General features: G+C 44.1%; 1 protein-coding gene across 3 annotated transcripts in view; it reads left to right on the forward strand.

Moving 5' to 3' along the window:
• LOC149445116 (G protein-coupled receptor 4-like) overlaps nucleotides 1–13317 on the forward strand; it is a 102083-nt gene that overhangs the window by 40497 nt on the left and 48269 nt on the right. The window contains exon 1 of one of the 3 annotated variants that reach the window (XM_089654173.1): nucleotides 8959–8990. The exons of the other annotated variants lie outside the window; for them this stretch is intronic. The gene's annotated coding sequence lies outside the window, so the exon portion shown is untranslated. Of the gene's footprint in view, nucleotides 1–8958; nucleotides 8991–13317 lie in introns of those variants that run through there. 3 annotated transcript variants of the gene reach the window in all.

The following is a 13317-nucleotide window of genomic DNA, read 5'->3' on the forward strand; positions in this document are numbered from 1 at the left end:
AGTATCCATAAGTAAACACCAGTCTGGTCAGTAATAAAGAAGTGCATTATATTGTAACAAACTAAGGTTGATGGCAATGTGTACGTATAGGAGAAGGTAAAATGTAAATCAAAAACCGTTCTCTAGACAAGTGTTACTACGCTGCTTAAAAGAATACTTTTTAATCAGAGTATAGCATCAAGTCAATCAAACTCCTGGGATATTGATCTGGTCAGTTAAGTAGCAGAGGGGGTTGTTAATCAGTTTCAGCTGCTTTGATGTTAATGAAATTAACAGCAGGTGCACTAGATGGGCAACAATGAGATCATTCCCAAACCAGGAATGGTTTTACAGGTGGAAGCCACTGACATTTTTTTCCCTACTCCATTTTTTCTGACTGTTTTTCACTAGTTTTGCATTTGGCTAGGGTCAGTGTCACTACTGGTAGCAGGAGGCCATACCTGGACCCTACAGAGGTTGCACAGGCAGTCCAACTCCTCCAGGATGACACATCAATAAATGCAATCGCCAGAAGGTTTGCTGTGTCTCCCAGCACAGTCTCAGGAGCATGGAGGAGATTCCAGGAGACAGGCAGTTACTCTAGAAGAGCTGGAAAGGGCCATAGAAGGTCCTTAACTCACCAGCAGGACTGGTATCTGCTCCTTTGTGTAAGGAGGGACAGGATGAGCACTGCCAGAGCCCTACAAAATTACCTCCAGCAGGCCACTTCTGTGATTCTCTGACCAAACAATCAGAAACAGACTTCATGAGGGTGGCCTGAGGGCCCAGCGTCCTCTAGTGGGCCCTGTGCTCACTGCCCAGCAGCATAGAGCTTGGTTGGCAATTGCCATTGAACACCAGAATTGGCAGGTTCGCCACTGTGCTTTTCACATATGAGAGAAGGTTCACCCTGAGCACATGTGACAGACATGAAAGGGTCTGGAGAAGCCATGGAGAACCTTGTGCTGTCTATAACATCATTCAGCATGACCGTTTTGGTGGTGGGTCAGTGATGGTCTGGGGAGGCATATCCATAGTGGAAGCACAGACCTCTACAGGTTAGGCAATGGCACCCTGACTGCCATTGGGTATCGGGATGAAATCCTAGGACCCATTGTCAGACCCTACGCTGGTGCAGTGGGTCCTAGATTCCTCCTGGTGCATGACCATGCCCGGCCTCATGTATCGAGAGTATGCAGGCAGTTCCTGGAGGATAAAGGAATTGATACCATTGAATGGCCCCCACGCTCACCTGACCTAAATCCAATAGAACACCTCTGGGATATCTTGTTTCGGTCCATCCGACGCCACCAAGTTGTACTCCAGAATGTCCAGGAGCTCAGTGATGCCCTGGTCCAGATCTGGGAGGAAATACTCCAGGACACCATCCGTCGTCTCATAAGGAGCATGCCCGATGTTGTCAGGCATGCATACAAGCATGTGGGGACCATACAAAATGGACTAGCCTGCTGCATCATTTTTTCACTTTGATTTTGAACAATGGCGCATCCTTACGTTCATAACACATCACCCAGTCCATATTAGTATAGATATCCAGCAGGAGATTTTTCCCCATTGAGATCTGATGTGTTTTCAAAGTGTTCCTCCTAATTTTTTTTTTTTCGAGCAGTGTATATCATAGTAGCTTATAATAATCTCAGCAGTTAGATCAGTCTATACCTGGCTAACTGCAAATCTGCAGTAAACAATGGCACAAATCACATCAACAGTAATGGTAAACAGTTTTGGCATAACTTGCGTGCTAACCGTATAATATACTACTAGAGTGCACTCTAGACTAAAACCCAGATCTGCAGCATTGGTACCCCTTACTATAGGCAGTAAACGAAGTCCTTTCGTTTTTCTAAAGAGAGTATCCTCTGCCCTAGATCTTCAGCTGGCTGACAATGAGACCCAATATTTACGGTGGTGCACATAAATACAGTCCCAGTAAAGTCTGCATGCAATGGTATAGGCTGCCAGTGAAGTGTTTAATCTCTATGTGCTCCGCTTCTGCTAGCAGCAAACAAGTCATGCCACGTGGCCCTCGCACCAGATCCAGCGACACCGCAACAGTGGTCCCTCTGGTCAGATGTCTTCTCACTTCTGGGTTGGGTAAGGCGACTCCAGTCCACAGCAAAGACTGTATCCTGGCGTTCAGTATGCAATAAATGCATACTAGCACATTCTGAAAAACTCAACTGAAAACAAAGCCCTCCAGTGGAGCATTGTCATGGCTGATTAAGTAAATATCTCCTAAATGGTGCCCGTTTAGGAGATATTTACTGTACCTACAGATGAGCCTTATTATAGGCTTACCTGTAGGTATTTTTTAAAAAAAGGGGGACTTTGCTACCACTTTAATGGCCCTGTAATTCTTTTTTCACAAAATAATTTTACTGCGTTTTTCTGCCTCCTTTGTAACTTCCTCCCATGAGCTCCCAAACCTCTCCTTTTCCTCTTTTTCGAACAAGCAGTGTACATTAGTTGCAGTCATGCTCACTGTTCTATGCCCAATAAAAATCCCAGAGCCCATCTCAGGAGTGAGCAAGACAGGGTGGCTACATTCCAACATACAATGGGACCCATTGAGGACAAAAGTATTCACCCTCTCTAACAGGGAGTCCGATAACTGCAGCAAAAAAAAAGGAGCATGCACTTTTTGGAGTTAAGAACACACACGAATATTTTTTTTAAATTTAATAACTGTTAACTTTTTTTTTTATTTAAAAAATACCAGCATGTTTTGTAACTGTAGATCTGTTGGGCCCAACCTGCAACCTGGTTGGACATTTCTGATTGGCCCTGTGCTGATGACATGCACCCTCCCAAGGAAAATAAATTCTCTAGCAATACACACCAAACTGAGCATGTGCAGCTTGCCCCCAAGGCTCTGTTCTATCAGTAGATGGATTGGGGACAGTAGAAGGGGAGGATCAGAGAAGTCAGGATCAAACAGCCTTTTTACACAATGCGGAGGATTAACCCCTTAGGTTATAGGGTTATAACCTATGGGTATGTTGAGTATAACAAGCACGCTTTACTGCATATACAGACTGATTTTACTGTTGTGGGTTTAGTAACACTCCTTTTGTAGTTACATCATTTTTCTTTTCTTTCATAGTGCCTTACTTTTCCTGCTCTGTCCATTCCATTTGGCTTTTTTTTTTTTCCTTCCTCAGATCGTATAATGGATCTTGCTGAGACTGTAGGTGCTGCAAGGAGACACAATCTAGAAGCATTTACTAATATAAATGGTTGGTCATCTGTACTGTAATGTGTCCCTGGTCTCTAACAGTCTCTTGAAGCATGCCCCCAGTCTCCAACAACCCCCGCACCATCTCGCACATTATCTGTTCATCTCCTATAGCTTGGCTTCATTCTCTGTCCATCTTCTATCTCTGACCATCTCCTATAGCAGGAGTCTCCAAATTTTGTAAACAAAGGGCCAGTTTACTGTCTTTAAGACCTTTTGTGGGGATGGGCTGTGGTCAGTCGGTGTAGAGAATTTGTCAGTGGGAGGAATAGAGTCCCATTTTTAGTATTAGGGCAGGAGTAGTGTTCCATCATTGGTGTCAGTGGGAGCAATTATACCCCATCATTGGTGTCAGTGGGTGAAATAGTGCCCCATCATTGGTGTCAGTGGGAGGAATAATGCCCCATCATTGGTGTCAGTGGGTGGAATGGTGCCCCATCATTGGGGTCAGCGGGAGGAATGGTGCCCCATCATTGGGGTCAGCGGGAAGAATGGTGCCCCATCATTGGGGTCAGCGGGAGGAATGGTGCCCCATCATTGGGGTCAGCGGGAGGAATGGTGCCCCATCATTGGGGTCAGCGGGGAGAAATGGTGCCCATCATTTGGGTCAGTGGGGAGAAATGGTGCCCCATCATTTGGGTCAGTGGGGAGAAATGGTGCCCCATCATTTGGGTCAGTGGGGAGAAACGGTGCCTCATCATTTGGGTCAGTGGAGAGAAACGGTGCCCCATCATTGGGGTCAGTGGGGAGAAATGGTGCCCCATCATTGGGGTCAGTGGGGAGAAAAGGTTCCCCTATCATTTGGTATTGGTGGGAGGAATAGTTCCTCATCATTGGGGTCAGTGGAAGTAATAGTGGCACAAAGGCCAGGTAAAGGCAAGCAAATAGCCACAGTTTGGGGACCACTGTACTATAGCATGTCTGCAGTTCCTGACCATCTCCTACATATAGCATTTCTTCAGTATCTGACCATTTTCTTAGTGCATGACAATGGCCGCTTTCTGTAGCATTATGTTTAATATTATGTGCCCATTGATGTCAGGAAATACAATCGAGGCCCCCTATATCAACAAATCTGATCTCCACTGCTCTAGACAATGAATGGGATTAAAACATTTATTCATTTTAAAAGATGGGAAATTTACAGTATGACCTGCCACAAATAGAAAGTCTTACTTGCAAGAGACAACTCCTGCCATGGTATACATTCTTTGGTGGAATTGGTTTTAATATAAATACTGTATAATAATAATAATAATAATCCTTGTGTGGAAGCGATACTTTTGACTTCTTCATTCTCTCCTTCGCAGTGGTGTAGGAAATGCCCAGGAGGGGGGGTGGGGGGAAGCATTCCAATGAACAAGGATCTAAGCATCGGTGCGTACAGTGCCTTCAGCCCACATATAGCACATTACAGAGTGGCTTAATGCAGAACAAAAGACTGGCCTACAGTTCAGTGTGACTTAACGCAGAACAAAATACTAGCCTACACAAACTTCAAAGGGGATGATCCTCCTGCTTTCTAGTGAACACCACCCAAGTGTCAGCCAGGAACTTCAAAGTTTTTTGTTTGTGTTTTTTTTTTTTTTTTTAAGGAATAGAAAATTGGACAATTCGATAAACCTGCCTGAACAAATGATTTTCAAGGAATGCTCATAAGCCAATCCATGAGAGACTGTTAGAATGGTGAAAAACATCCAGAGAACGTGTGCAACAGCTTGTGAATCCACCCAGATGTTTGTTTTTTTTTTAATTTTCAAGACTGATTTATTACAGGTTTTTGTATAGTGCTGACCATTTATGCAGTGCTTTACATACTGTACATGTATATCAGTCCCTGCCCATAAGGTGCATACAATCCTATTGAACATGCACGCACACAAACACATACTGGAGTCAATTTAGAAGGCTCCATTCACAGTGCAAAACTGACAAATCGCACCACGCGTGTGCAGGTTTCTGCCTTCAATTGTTGCTCAGAAAGGAGCAGGAGCTTCTTTTGAAGGACAAGGTTCGTGCAATTCGGTTTTCTGCAATTGCAACATGATTTATTACAGCAGAACTGCACCCGTGAATGACAGTGAATGGCACCTGAACAAGCGCGGTGCGGATTGTCAGTTTTGCAGAGTGTTTTGGGATTGGAGGCAGAATCGACGCAATTCTGCCTGCATTCACAAATTCGCAGTTGTGAACGGGCCTTAAGGAATTGTATAATTTACCAACATATCTTTGGAGTGTTGGAGGAAATCCACGGTAGAACAGGAGAACGTGCTCCTTGAAGATAGTTCCCTAGCTGGGATTTAAACCATGAACCCCAGTGCTGTAAGGCAGAAGTGCTATTTGCTAAGCCACTGTGCTGCCAGGATTAGCGTTGATTGGGATCCTCCAGGACAGCGCTTCTCAACTATTTTTTCAGTCACGGCAGCTTTTAAAATTATGCAAAATCTCAAGGCTTCCCAGTCTGAAATGTAAAAACGTTAATGTTACTCAATGGGAGTCATTGGAAAACCTGAACCTGGGACAATTCACATCAGATGCCCCCTTCACATTAGAGGTTCCCCCATCACCTCAAAGCCCCCCTTTACATCAGAGCAAGCCTTCTTGTCAGAGGCCTCTTATACATCAGGAGTCCTCTGTATACATGATAGCCCCCCCATCACAGCAGAGTGTTCCTGTGACAGGGTTTCCCCATCACCAGACCAGAGAACCCCTCTATGACAGAGTCCGCTCTCCATCTCTAGGGCAAACTGAGTCTCGTGCTCGCAGCGCCATGGAGGATCCCAAATGGCACCCTAGGGTGTTTAAAATCAATCGGTCATATTCAGTACAACCAGCCTATCTAATTTTTTTTTTTTTTCTTTTTTATCATGCCATCACTGCCAGAAGCTATAGCTGCCAGCAGTGATCATTGTGTTCTGCTGGCAGGGAAGGCTGTGGGAGGGATTCTTTCATCACCATTGACTATGTTGATGGGGGAATTTTTAGCTATTTTAGTTTCATCCACCTGTGGTCGTGCATGCCCCATAAAAAGGCTGAACTGCTTCCACAACAGACATGCCTAAAGGCTTCCTGGTGAAGAGGAGTAAAAAGTCCCCACCAGTGTCCTGCTGAGGGCAGGACAAGGACGGAAATCAGGCCGTCCCCCGACATGGATGGTGTATGCCGTGTCCAAGCTCCGTGCCCCATTGGAAACTCTTCTCCCTACCAAGCCCGTTCAGGAACCTGGACTCGACACATCAGGCACTGTCCAGTCCGACCTGCCCAGTGAGCAGAGAGTACTTGGAACAGAGCTACAGCCTGGAAATAGGGGTCAGGAGGAGATCAGAAGTGGGAGGGGGGCCGAGTCGATGCACCATGGGCATCTGGGTGGTTCTTGCCCCCTGGGCCAAAAGTTCCCAGTCAGCCCCTGATGGGCTGACTGGGTTGTTCTTGCCCCCTGATGGCCTGCTTTAGACCACCAACGAAGTTGGAAATTTTAAGCCCGTAGACTTCTCCATTCTCCCTCCTCTATCATCCCTCTCCCCCCCTCCTTTGAATTCGCTCAATAAGTCCCATCGTTTTTCATCCATTCATAGAACAAAATCTGGACGTGCACTCGTGTATGATTAAGGCTTAAGTCCCGTACACACGATGAGACTATTAGATGAATTATGTATTATTTTTTTTTCACATGCTAGTCTCATATCGAAATTGAAGAGTTTATTGCAAAGTGATGTAATACATTGTATTTTTGGACAAAAACTATGCTGATTAAACGAAAATTGTACTATCTGATATCGCATGAGAAAAAGTTTCGTGCTTGTCCCTTCAAATAAATAATTTTAGACGATAAATCAATAAAATCGTACGATCACTTCAAAAGCGGTATTTTTCTGATAGTCTCTGCTAGGCTTAAAACTGAATACAGTGGGAAAAATAAGTATCTCATCTTCTGCAGATTTTGTAATTCATCCCACGTTTGCCCACTTACAGAGAAATGAAGGGTCTATCATTTTTATCATTGGTGTATTTTCAATGATAGAGACCGAATATCAACCAAAAATCGAGAAAAAACACGATACAAATGTTATAAATTGAGTTGCAGTTCATGGAGTAAAATGAGTATTTGATCCCCAAGCAAAGCATGACTTAGTACTTGGTGGAGAAACCGTTGCTGGCAAGCACAGAGTTAAGACGTGTCTTGTAGTTGGCTATCAGGTTTGCACACATCTCAGGAGGGATTTTAGTCCACTTTTCTTTACAGATCTTCTCTAAATCCTTAAGGTTTCTTGGCTGTCGCTTGACATCTTGCAGTTTCAGCTTTTAAATTTAAAACTCATTTGTTGCCTTGGCAATACATTTTGAGTCATTGTCATGCTGGAAGACCCATCCATGACCCATCTTTAGTGTTCTGGTTGAGGGAAGAAGGTTATCAAGATTTTACAATACATGGCCCCATCCATTGTCCCCTCAATGCGGCAAAGTCGGCCTGTACCTTTTAGCAGAGAAACAGCCCCTAAGCATAATGTTTCCACCTCTGTGCTTGACTATAGGGATGGTGTTCTTAAGGTCATAGTCAAGATTTTTTCTTCCTCCAAACACAACGAGTCGAGTCAATGCCAAAGAGCTCAATTTTGGTCTCATCTGACCACAGCAGATTCTCCAAATCCTTCTCTGAATCATTTTTAGATGTTCAGTGGCAAACTTCAGACGGGCCTGTACATGTGCCTTCTTGAGGAGGGGGACCTTGCGGACGCTGCAGGATTTCAATCCATGGCGACGTATTGTGTTACCCATGGTTTGTTTGGTGACTGTGGTCCCAACTGCCTTGCGATCATTCACGAGCTCCTCCCGTGTAGTTCTGGGCTGATCCCTCAATTCTCATGATCATCCTTACCCCATTTGGCGAAATCATGCATGGAGCTCCAGACCGAGGGCGATTGATGGTTATTTTGTACTTCTTCCATTTGCGAATAATCGCTCCAACAGTTGTCTCCTCACCAAGCTTCTTGCTGATGGTTTTTGTAGCCCATTCCAACCTTGTGCAGGTCTACAATCTTGTCCCTGACGTCCTTTGACAGCTCTTTGGTCTTGCCTATGGTGGTGCCCAAGAAAGAAATTCTGTGGACAGGTGTCTTTTTTATACACTTATTGAGTAGTCGTTAGGAGCACCTTCTTCAATTGACAGGACTAATCTGTGTACCCCATGAGCACATAGCCAGTCTGTGGGAGCCAGAATTATTGTTGGTTGGTAGGGGATCAAATACGTATTTTACTCACTGAACTGCAACTCAAATTATAACATTTTATATCGTGTTTTTTCTGGATTTTTGGTTGATATTCTGTCTCTATCATTTAAAGTACATCTATGATAAAAAATGATAGACCCTTCATTTCTTTGTAAGTGGGCAAACGTACAAAATCTGCAGGGGATCAAATAATTATTTTCCTCACTGTATACTGAAAACAGACACAAATCAGTTTATTCTTTGAAGAGATTAGACATAGTGTTACAGTTTTCATACAATAAAGTAGAAAACCTGGAAGTAAGGAATGAGATTAAATTTCCATGTGTGAACTCATTCAGACCAGAGATAACAACATTTAGTCTAGTCCCTGCGAAGGAGGGGTTGGTACAACATGCTACACCCAGTCCTTCTGCCCCCCTATGGTGACTGTGGGAAAGTGGGATGAGCCAGACACATAAAGTACTGAGCTGGGTATTGTCACAGCAGAGCTGTGTGTGAGAGTCAGAGGAGGAACACAAGTCAATCAGGTAAGGTGACGCTTTGTGCATGTGTGTGCATGTCTGTCATCTGTGTGCTTCTTTGTGTCCGGGTGTCTGCCAACAGCAAAAACAGGAAAATGCTGGATATTTCCTAGAAATTGCTATAAAAGTTCTGCAGAGCTGTACATGCTTTTATAGTGGAAGTCAGTCCACCAGTACATCTTACTATGCAATGGCTTGGCTTGATCTGTTCCTGGAACTGCTTATCAATGATCTTTCAGGGTGGGGGGAAATCGTTGCCTGCTCAGACCTGTACATTTTTAAACTGGTCCCCGTAAAGCCTAGTACACACGATGAGAAAATAGAACGAATGATCGTTCCTGTTTTTTTGCATGCTAGTCTCATCTCGAATATGGGAGTGCAATTAAGCGTATGAAAATTTGCCAGTACAATTTGTGTGCGCAGCAGCGTGAAATCCCAAGTGATATCATGCACATGCTTATCAAATTGTAGCAATATGATTATCACATCGGTATTGCTATTGATATAACTTTTGTATTTAGGAGCATTTATTTATTTCAGGTACTTATATAGCGCCGTCAATTTACGCAGCGATTTGCATATATATTGTACATTCACATCTGTCCCTAACCCTCAAGGGGTGTACAATCTAAGGTCCCTAACTTACATTCATACATACACATACTAGGGACAATTTAGACAGGAATCAATTAACCTTCCAGCATGTCTTTGGACTGTGGGAAGAAACCGGAGTACCCGGAGGAAACCCACACAGGAACAGGGAGAACATGCAAACTCCAGGCAGGTGGTGTCATGGCTGGGATTCGAACCAACGACCCTAGTACTGCCAGGCAGAAGTGCTAACCATTTAGCCACTGTGCTGCATTTTCATTGTAAAGGATGATTTTTGTGGCTTTTTCTCCATCCGTGTGGTTTTTTTTTTTTTTTTGCACAGTAGTCTCATATCAAAAATGAATAGATTACAAAAATTCTCCTAAGACGGAGTACATCTTTCTGCGATGATGTAATATATTGTATTGTAATGTATTCTTTTGTTCCCGAGCATTCGCAGTCTGGGTCACCTATTATTTTTACGGACAAATGCTGTACTCAAACAAAAAATTTTGTTCCGTTCTCTTACGAGAAACATTTTCTTCCGTGTCCCTTTTTATTATTATTTTGCATGCATCGTCTTGATCGACTCGCGAAAGCTGTGTACGAACGGTCAGATTATTGAACTATTTCTCCAAAAGTGTGTTTTGTGTTTTTTTTTTTTTTTTTTTGTTGGTTTTTTTTCCTGATTCTCATAGTTATGCATTTATTCTTCATTTAGTCTCCAGTCACAGTGGGTGTGACTTGGCATGTGATTTGCATGCCATACGACTTGCAAACTGCATGGCAAGTCACGCCCTATTGTCTGCAATTACTGGGGTCATATCGGTGTGCTTGCTGACTTGGTTGGAGCTGCACTGTATTCTATGGTAGTGATGCACTACTTTTGGTGCAATTTGGATAGACATCTGTGCCAAATGTCTTGCAAATCGCATCCCAAATTGGCATGTCATCCGACTAAATCCTGCATCTTCACTGTAAGTCGCATGATTTCTAAGTCGGAATCAGTGTTACCGGGTTGTTAGACATGTGTTTGGGGTGGGCAAAATGCTCAATTAAGCTGCGTTTCTTGCTGCCTGAAAACTGCCCCCCCCCCCCCCCCCACACACACCAATCACACCAGTGCAATTTCAGGTGTGACTTCTTAATTTAAATCACATCTAATGAATGTGAGTGTCCCGTGTCCTTTTTTAACGTGTAATTTGCTGCAGTGCAATTTCTAAAGTAGTTCTTACATTACTTTTTCTGCAGTTTTGTTGCAATTTCACATACATTGAGTATAACGGAAATTGCAAGAAATTGTTGAAAATTTTTGCAAGTAGCAATAAAGTCTTCAGAAATCGCACTTGTAATCACCTTGAAATTGCACACAAATCGTGTGATTTTTTTAATCGCAGTGGTGTGATTGGTGACTTAAGCTGCAGTAGGCAGCGGACGGGGGTGATTGACAGGAACGCTACATATTCAAGCAAATGCAGAACATGGATTGGGCTTCAAAGAAAGGATATTTAAATGCACATCTAAATCTACCCAAATCGTTCCCCAAAGCGTTTGTTGTTTGTTTGTCTTTTTTTTTTTTTCCCATTTTGGCTAATTGCAAAATCTGCAAACTAGATTCAGTTACCATTTTCTGTAATGCCAATAATGATATCCAGATAAACAATTCTGCCTAATATTAGTTATAATAAACATAAATGCACGAAACAAAACTGCATGGATATCTGACGTAAATTATTGGGGCTATAGCGATGCATATTGTAATATTGCATGTGAGACATGCCAGCTGGAATGACCCTGGGAATAATTTGAAAGCATTTGGATCTATAGGGAAGAGGTGCATTTACTATACAAGCATCTTGTTGTCCATTTAAGTGGTGTAGTGGGGGCAGTACACAACAAGCAGCCTACAGATGATACAATTTTCTTTCCTTCTTCCCAAGAAAATCATTTGATTTTCCCCCATCAACACAGTCAGTATTTGATAGGGAAATTCCCTCACTCAGTGCTCTTGTGTTCTGCTGTCGAGGAGCTTTCCTGGAAGGCAAAACACAATGTTCATTGCTGGTGGCTTTAGCCACCGGTAGTGATCGCATGCAAAAAAATTTGACTGGCTGGATCAATGGATCGACTTCAGCCTGCCCACAGATGGGCTGAATCTCGGCCAGTCCCAGCTGAAGCAGCCAAGATTTGATCCATGTATGGCTAGCTTTAAGTTTTTGGTTTGAGCAAGTGCAGGGGGGTTACCACGCATCTCATTGATTTCAATGGGCTGTCCTACATGCGAGAAATATGGAAAATATTTCCCTGACTCTTTTCCCTGGCACCATACAGTTTGGCGTGCTTTTCAAATGTGTGGGGTTCCATTACCAAATCACGGCTCCACCGCAAGTCTGCTATAGGGCAACACATTTCTTTATGTATCAGGAAAACACGCATGTTCCCGGCACACACTGAGGTGAACATAGCCTTGGTTTTATTGGAAAACTATAAAGCCAAATGTAACACAAATGTAGGTGTCTTGATGGGGAGGGTGGTGTGAGCATTTTAGTGGCGTATTTACAAAGATGCATTTTGCAGGGGTATAGGAACCGTGCTTAAAGTGGATTTGTTAAATTCCCATTTTCATTGCTGTTATCAGCAGTGAATAGTTACTGTTACTTTGTATAGTTTTTAGAAATGCTGCGTGTCTAAAGGCTTCCATGCATGGCTTCATGGCCGTGGATAAGTGGGTACCACCATTCCTCCCTTATGGGGCCCAGACCAGCAGGGGGCCCAGGCAGCTGGGTGAATTGGATGTAGGCAGGGTGGGTGATGGGTATGATGGAGTGGCAATTACTGGAACCGATCCCCCTGCATGGCTCTCTCTGCAGCAGCTGAAAGCCAGCTTCTTGTCCGCCTGTTGGTTTTCAGCTGCTGCAGAGAAAGCCATACAGGGGACCAGTTCCAGTAATTGCCCCCCCCACCACACCCATCACCCTCCCTGGTCACCACATATTTCCCCCTACTGCCAGGCCCCATGTGTAACCACAGTGCTTCCGGCTTCCCTCCTCTCCTTTCTCTCCTTCCCACTGAAAGCTGCAAGCATACAATAGGATCCTCTAACTGAAGCATAGTAAACTGTGTTTTTTTTTTGGGGGGGGGGGGGGGCTGTGCCCTGTGAGGTTGGCTGTATGGGGCCCTGTGGTTTCTGAAACCAGCCCTGCATGGCTTGATATATGGGCCAAATTAAAGAGATGGGTGCCCCTATTGACACCATCCGGCTCAACAAAAGTCGATTGTTCAGTTGACTTTTATTGAAGAGGGTGGGTGGAAAATTGTGGGTCAATGTAGGCATTGTTTGGGTATTCAGACGGCCGCTGGGGCTGGCTGTCAGAGTACAATAGCCAACAGGGAAGATTCCTCCATCCCACTGAATGGAAGTACCGTATTTTTCGCTCCATAAGACGCACCTGACCATAAGACGCGCCTAGGTTTTAGAGGAGAGAAGCAAGAAAAAAATATTCTGAACCAATGGACTGCAGACATAGTATAGGAGATGACCAGAGACTGCAGATTGTACAGTAGATGACCAGAGACTGCGGACACAGTACAGGAGATGACCAGAGACTGCGGACACAGTACAGGAGATGACCAGAGACTGCGGACACAGTACAGGAGATGACCAGAGACTGCGGACACAGTACAGGAGATGACCAGTGACTGCGGACACAGTACAGGAGACGACCAGAGACTGCGGACACAG

This window comes from Staurois parvus, unplaced genomic scaffold, assembly GCF_062004578.1.
Source record: "Staurois parvus isolate SC_StPar_1 unplaced genomic scaffold, SC_StPar_1.0 ptg000746l, whole genome shotgun sequence".
Lineage (NCBI taxonomy): Eukaryota > Metazoa > Chordata > Amphibia > Anura > Ranidae > Staurois > Staurois parvus.